Genomic DNA, 7,797 nt, shown 5'->3' with positions numbered 1-7,797 from the left:
GACAGTGGTGAGCAGCTGGGCCACTGAGGCCTTGGGAGGTCTTTTGGAGCTTGCCCCTAGAATGCTCCCACCCACTGCCCCTAGAGTGCTCCCACCCACTGCCCTAGAGTGCTCCCACCGCCTACCCCTAGAGTGCTCCCACCCCCTGCCCCTAGAGTGCTCCCACCCCCTGCCCCTAGAGTGCTCCCACCCACTGCCCCTAGAATGCTCCCAACCCCTGCCCCTAGAGTGCTCCCACCCCCTGCCCCTAGAGTGCTCCCACCCCCTGCTCCTAGAGTGCTCCCACCCACTGCCCCTAGAGTGCTCCCAACCCCTGCCCCTAGAGTGCTCCCAACCCCTGCCCCTAGAGTGCTCCCACCCCCTGCCCCTAGAGTGCTCCCACCCCCTGCTCCTAGAGTGCTCCCACCCACTGCCCCTAGAGTGCTTCCACCCCCTGCCCCTAGAGTGCTCCCACCCCCTGCCCCTAGAGTGCTCCCACCCACTGCCCCTAGAATGCTCCCAACCCCTGCCCCTAGAGTGCTCCCACCCCCTGCCCCTAGAGTGCTCCCAACCCCTGCCCCTAGAGTGCTCCGACCCCCTGCCCCTAGAGTGCTCCCACCCCCTGCCCCTAGAGTGCTCCCACCCACTGCCCCTAGAGTGCTCCCACCCCCTGCCCTAGAGTGCTCCCACCCACTGCCCCTAGAGTGGTTCTGTCCCACTGGGAAGGGCCTGCCTATTTGCCCTCATTTTGGGAGTGTCAGGTGGTAGGCCCAGAGGGAAATATCACAATTGCTTGCAGCAAGAAGCAGTTGGGGCCCTGGCTGGTGACCCTCAGATGGAAGGGTCTTGGGTTTGATTCCAGGTCAAGGGCGTATACCTGGATTGCAGGTTCCATTCCCGGCCGCATGTGGGAGGCAACCAATCTATGTTTCTCTCTCTCTCCCCACCCCTCTCCTTTCCACTTTTTCTAAAAATCAATGGAAAAAATATTCTCCAGCGAGGATTAACAAAAATCTACACTAATAAAAGACAAACATGCAAATTGACTGTACCTTCGCTACGCCTTAAGCCATGCCCACCAGCCAATCAGAGCGACTATATGCAAATTAACCCAACCAAGATGGCGGCCGGCAGCCACAGAGCTGGAGCGAGCAGGAGGCTTGGTTGCTCCAGTGATGGAGGAAGCCAAGCTTCCCAGTTGGCTCTGAGCTCCACTGAAAGCAACAAAGTTTCAATTATAGAAGGTAAATAAACCCCAGATACCTGCGTTCAGCCGGCCGTGGCTACGGAGCTGGAGCAAGCAGGAAGCCAAGCTTCCCGCCTGCCACGGGGCTCTGAGCTCCACTGAAGGCAACAAAGTTTCAATTATAGAAGGTAAATAAATCCCAGAATAAAAAAAAAAGAAAAAAAGGAGAGGCTGGGAGCTTCCGTCGCTGGGGGGCTTGGCCAGCCTGAAAACGGCCCTCAGCCCCTCACCCAGGCTGGCCAAACCTCCATGGGGTGAGGGTCCTCACTGGGGGGGACTTGACCAGCCTGCAAACAGCCATCAGCCCCTCACCCAGGCTGGCCAGGCACCCCAGTGGGGACCCCCACCCTGAAGGGGGTGTGACCAGCTGCAAACAGCCATCAGCCCCTCACCCAGGCTGGCCAGGCACCCCAGTGGGGACCCTCACCATGAAGGGGGTCTGAGCAGCCTGCAAACACCCATCAGCTCCTCACCCAGGCTGGCCAGGCACCCCAGTGGGGACCCCCACCATGAAGGGGGTGTGACCAGCTGCAAACAGCCATCAGCCCCTCACCCAGGCTGGCCAGGCACCCCAGTGGGGACCCCCACCATGAAGGGGGTGTGACCAGCCTGCAAACACCCATCAGCTCCTCACCCAGGCTGGACAGGCACCCCAGCGGGACCCCTACCCTGATCCGGGACACCCTTCAGGGCAAACCAGCTGGCCCCCACCCGTGCAACAGGCCTCTATCCTATATAATAAAAGGGTAATATGCAAATTGACCCTAACAGCAGAACAACTGGGAATGACTGGTCACTATGACACACACTGACCACCAGGGGGCAGACGCTCAATGCAGGTGCTGCCCCCTGGTGGTCAGTGCGCTCCCACAGGGGGAGCTCTGCTCAGCCAGAAGCCAGGCTGATGGCTGCCACTACAGCGGTGGTGGTGGGAGCCTTTTCCACCTCCTCAGCAGCACTAAGGATGTCCAACTGCAGCTTAGGCCTGCTCTCCGCAGGCAAGTGGACATCCCCCGAGGGCTCCCAGGCTGCCAGAGGGATGTCTGATTGCCAGCCTAGGCCCAATTCCCCGGGGAGCGGGACTAAGCCAGCAGGTTGTCATTCCCCGAGGGGTCTCAGACTGCAAGAGAGCACAGGCCAGGCTGAGGGACTCCTCCCTCCCCCCCCGCCCCCCCCCCCCCCCCCCCCGCCGAGTGCACAAATTTTTGTGCACTGGGCCTCTAGTAAAGAATAAAAGAAGGAATCTTGAATGCTGGGGTACTATGCCATTCCTCTTTTAAATGGGCTTATCTCTTGACTCAGCAATTTTGTTACACCAGAGGGAGCCAGGTAGTTATCTACATACTCCAAGGTGTGCACAGCCTCCCCTCCCTCACTCTGGCCTGTCCCATGTGTAGGCAAACCTGGGGGCCCAGGAGCCCAAGGGAGCTCTATTGCTCATCCCACTCCAACCACCCCACAGGTGGTCTCAGTGGTGTTGATGTTCTTTGTGAACGGAGACACTGAGGCAAGCTTGGCGTGTAGGATGAAGTAGACCAGAGGGCTACCGCTCGCTCAGGCGTGTAGCAAAGACCCTCTGATCCCTTCTGGCTTTTATTGGGGGTGAGCACAACAAATAACAATGGAGCACAGCAAATAACAATGGAGCACAGCAAGTAACAATGATTCACAAACATGCTTTATGAAATCATCAAAGCTAAGTTATACATTACACTATTAATTTCCTATGTTATACAAAGACTATTTCCACCGACAGCAGTACACCCTCCCTGGCTTTCCATGTTCTCATGGACTATTTATCACCTCAAGGAAAGTTCTGCCTCGGAACAATAAGTCTTGCGTGCAAGACTTTGTTCTGACGCGGCCTGTGTGCAGGCTCACGCCTTCTCCCGGCAGAGCATCCTCTTCTAGTTAACTTCTTTCCGCTTGACCGCTACACAGTGGGATCTTATTATTATTTTTAGAGAGAGGAAGGGAGAGAGGGAAACACTGATTTGTCGTTCCACTGGTTTATGCATTCATTGGCTGATTCTTGCATGTGCCCTGACTGGGGATGAACCCACAACCTTGGCATATCAGGAGGATGCTCTAACCAACTGAGCTGCCCCACCAGGGCCTCAGATGGATCTTTACGACCATCAGATCAGACCCTTGACCTTCATAGCTCCTCAGGTGCCCCCACCCATTCTGCCTGTGTCCCCCACACTATCCCCTGCCCTGAGGCATCTAGAAACACTTGCATGTTCAACCCCAGGTCCATGCTGATCCTTCTTTCTGAACCACCTCCCTCAACCCTCCAATCACCTTTTTGTAAAAGACTGCTTCCTACCTTCCAAGGCCCAACTCCATGTCTGCACTGCCCAAGCTGAGAAATGGCTCCGACTGTCAGTTAAGCAGAGCGTTTGTTGCGTGCAGATCACCAATTTGAGCAGGGATGTGGATAACACGGAGTATTGGTCTCAGCACTTAAAAGGTTTGCTCCCCCTCTCCCATTCCACAAAGATCCAAAGCTGATTGGTTCCGGCTGGCTGTTGAAGCCTCTTGTCCCCTCTTTTCAGCCCAGCGCCCCACAGAGGAGCCTTTTCAGTAAAATCCAATGCCTTGTACCCGCCACCAGCGCACACAGTCACAGATGGTGGACAAAGAGGGGAAGCATGCACATCGCAGGCTTCAAAGTCAGTCCCGTCCCTGGAATTCAGCACCTCCTCTTCTGTAGTCACCAAGACGTAGGGCTGACTCCTCCAGGGGTGGGGAGAGGGCAGAATCTGACAGACGTTTACGTGAGGTGGGGGCAGGCTAAGTGGCCCTGCACAGAGCACCATGCTACCCACATGCCAGACCCAGTTAGGGTTTGTCCTCCATGCATCTTCGCAGTCCTTGACGCATCATCTCTAGTAAAGTAGGGGCTTTGGGGACCCAGTTTCCAGGAGAGGATCATGGCATTATCGAAGCTCCCCTCCTCAGGGCTTCCGTGGCAGGGGGGTGCACTGGGGGGGCCAGGGGCAAGAGCAGCAGGAGGCTGAAGGGCTGGGAGGGAAGTGTATTTGGGGGCAAAGCCACCAGAAACCCTGGGTGGCTCTGATGTGAAGAAAAGGGAAGAGGGGGCCATGGGCAATTCACAGCCTCTAACCTGGATGGGGGCAGTAGGGGACCCCACATCTGTGCTGGGAGGCTTGCAGAGAATGCAGGGAGTGTGGGGTGAACTCAGGGCCTCTGTAGGGTGCCCAAGGTAGACGGGGGAGTCTCTTACCAACTCAGACTTGGGTCCTAAATCCTCTCCACCTGCTTCCTTGTGCCCCTGCCCACCCTCAGAGGAAGAGTGAACTTCTGCCCCCTTTCCAGCCCTAGACAATGAACTCAGGGATCTGGGCTGTGCATACAACCTCCGCCACCCCCAGCGGCAAAGGCATGGTGGTCACCTTGAGAGTGCAAATTCTCCACCTGGGTTACCCTTCTGGGGATCCCCTCCTTCAGGTCATATGAACCCTGGCCATCTGCATAAGGATAAGGGTGTATGAACTTTGCAGTCACAGTTCCCCACACAACCAGACTCAGGAGCCCTGGGGAAACTGAGGCACAGCCAGAGAGGGTCTCTTCTCAACCTCTGGATCTCACCCTTGCAATGGACAAGAAGCCAGGACAGTCTCTGAAGTCTGTGCCCACAATCTAAGCTCTCAGTGTGGGGTTCATAAAAACGTGGCTGCTTTCCAAAGGCTGGGGGAACCCTAGGGCCTGTGTATGTGGTTCTGTGTCCCCCACCACTGGGAGGCTGCACTTTTGCCATCTGCCATTAGGTGGCGACCACTAACGTGCTTTGGATTCTGTGCTCCCCACTCAACATTTTAGAATAGATACACTATCAGGAATGAATAAATAAAATCCACCTTGGCTTCCAGGGGCTCCACCCATGTTTTTAGGCTCCCAGCCTGGGGACCCAGGCTATGTCATGTGTGTGTGTGTGTGTGTGTGTGTGTGTGTGTGTGTGATTATACATATACAGCCTGTGGTGTCCTAACCCATGAAGGGACAGTGGGCAGGCCACTGGGTTCTAGAAACACCTCTGGGTCCAGGCCCCAGATATGCCTCTGTGGCTCTGTTGGGAAGGAAGCAGGGAAGGTTGCATGGAAGTGTCCTACCGCTAGCCTTGCTAAGGACACCCTGACGACATCAGCCAGGGCCAATTTTACAGTCAAAAGGCCCCAAGTTCCCGCAGGAGCTCCACCACTGGTTGGAAGCACCACGGGAATTGTGTTCTGGGCACAAACACTGTGATGTAAGTGGGGTATCTCAGAGGTGCATGTTTTAGAGCGCTGTGGTGAAACAGTCAGTTTGGAATGAGAGTGTGGGCCTCAGTGTGGTCAGAGAAGGTGGGACATTAGTGTGAACGGCATAGGGAGCATCCAGTGAGGATCAGGGGACATAGACTACCCAATGGAGAGGACAGAGACCAAGGAGTGTCCAGTGGAGAACGGAGATGTTGAGCAAACTTTGAAGAATGGAGACCTTCCAACGTAGGAGAGAAGACTGGTTTTGCTCTGCATGAGTTGGGAGCCATAGATGGTTGTAAGCAAAGGAGGGACATGGTCTGGCTCAAGTGTTAACAGGTGCCCTCAAGCTCCTCAGGAGAAAATAGGCTGGGGGAGGGGATGGGAAATGGAAGCCAGAAACCTGGGAGGAGGGGACTTCAGGCAAGAGATGAAGGAGGCTGGATAGGTAGAGACAATGAGGGGAGTGAGGCCGGGTGGAACTGTGGTTACATTTGGAGGGTGGAGCCATCAGGAGGAGCTGACAGATTAGGTGTGAGGTGAGAGCAAAGTCAAGGCCAACTCCAGGGTTTGTGGATAAGCTCCAGGAGGATGGGGAGGTGGTGGAGGGAAGATTGGGAGCTCCTGGGGCCAGGATGTGTGTGAGTTGACTGTGATTCACCACGTGGGAGCACTGTGACACCCGAACCCAGGAGCCCGGTGCCCAAGAGAGAGGTCAGGTAGAAGCGGAGATCTGGGCCTCTCAGGGCCTCAGTATTTTCATCAACTAAATGGAGCCAGTTGTCCCACCTCCCTGGCCTGCTGGAGGCAGCACATGAGGCACTCCCAGCATGGTTACAGTGGGCCTCAGCAAACGCCCCCCACGCCCCACCTTTTCTTTCTCGTTCCCTCTTCTCTGACACCTTTCCAAAATTTCATCTTCCCTGGATCCCACCTGTATGCCCTGGCCCTGAGGGGCATGTCATGATCCCCATGTAGGTCCTGGGGAATCCCAGTGACCCTCACTGCCACTGTCATCCGTCCTCTTTCAAAGGGACACTGAGTCCAGGGGACCAAAGTCACAATCAGAGAATCCCCTGCAAACAGACATCCATAAAGACAAAATCACCCACAGAGATGAGACAATCAAACTTAGGTAACTATGCGAGACGCTCTTACTTCCAAGCCTGAAAACAGAAAACATAAGATTCCTGCATATTCTCTCTCTCTCTCTCTTTCTCTCTCTCTGGCTGCCGACACCTTTTCCCTTCTTCTTGCAAGGTGAATACCTTTGCCCTCTCTCTCCTAAGCTCCAAGCGTTCTACTTTTGCCTCTGTGACTTGTTTCCTGAGCCCATGCAGCCAAGCTGGGCACTTTTCTACCTCTGTGACTTTCTAAATAAACTTTCACTTGTATTGGGGGAGCGGGGAATAAAACATTAGATTTGAGGCTGACATTTGGTTCTTGATCCAGCCATGGCTGAAGCTGATCCTACTTTTGAATTTTTTGTTACAGGAACTAAAAATTTCCCTTTTTTGCTGGAGCCCATTTGAGTTGGGGTGTGTGTGTGTGTGTGTGTGTGTGTGTGTGTGTGTGTGTACAAAGTCCTGGCTGATAGAGAGGAATGATGCCACAGACAGGAGGCATTCCGAGATGGAGGACAGAATTTACAAATGCTGAAGGTATGAGATGGAGTGGCTGGTGGCAAGCTGTACTGTAGTGCGCACAACAGTACTGGCGGCAGATTGAAGTTAGGCAGAGGGGTCTGAATTTAGTGTGAGACCTTGGGCGTCTAGTCAGTGGGAGCCATTTAATGTTATTTTTTAAAAAACATTTTTATTGATATCAGAGAGGGAGGGAGAGGAAGAGAGAGATAGAAACGTCATTGATGAGAGAGGATCAGCCATCGGCTGCATCCCACAAGCACGCGCCCACACTAAGGACCAAGCCTCCCACCTGGGCACGTCAAGCCCACAGCCCCGACCGAGATAGAACCGTGACCTCCTGGTTCATAGCGATAGAACCGTGACCTCCTGGTTCATAGAGATAGAACCGTGACCTCCTGGTTCATAGGTCGACACTCAACCGCTGAGCCCGGCCAGCCAGCCAGTTAATGTTCTGGATCAGGAGTTTCATGCTGAGAACTGTCCCACCGGAGACAGTGAGTGATTGCGTGAACAGGTGTATTGGCCGCAGATCTGCGAGGCAGGTGCAGGTGAGGAGACCGAGTCTAAGAGCAGGCGGTCGCACAGGTGTGTCCCTGATACAGTCCCAATTCAACTGTGGCGAGCTCATCGGACGTCTTCGAACTACAACTTCCGGCATGCA

Source organism: Myotis myotis, unplaced genomic scaffold, assembly GCF_014108235.1.
Source record: "Myotis myotis isolate mMyoMyo1 unplaced genomic scaffold, mMyoMyo1.p scaffold_m19_p_6, whole genome shotgun sequence".
In the NCBI taxonomy this organism is placed as follows: Eukaryota; Metazoa; Chordata; class Mammalia; order Chiroptera; family Vespertilionidae; genus Myotis; species Myotis myotis.
This window is presented reverse-complemented; position numbering follows the sequence as displayed.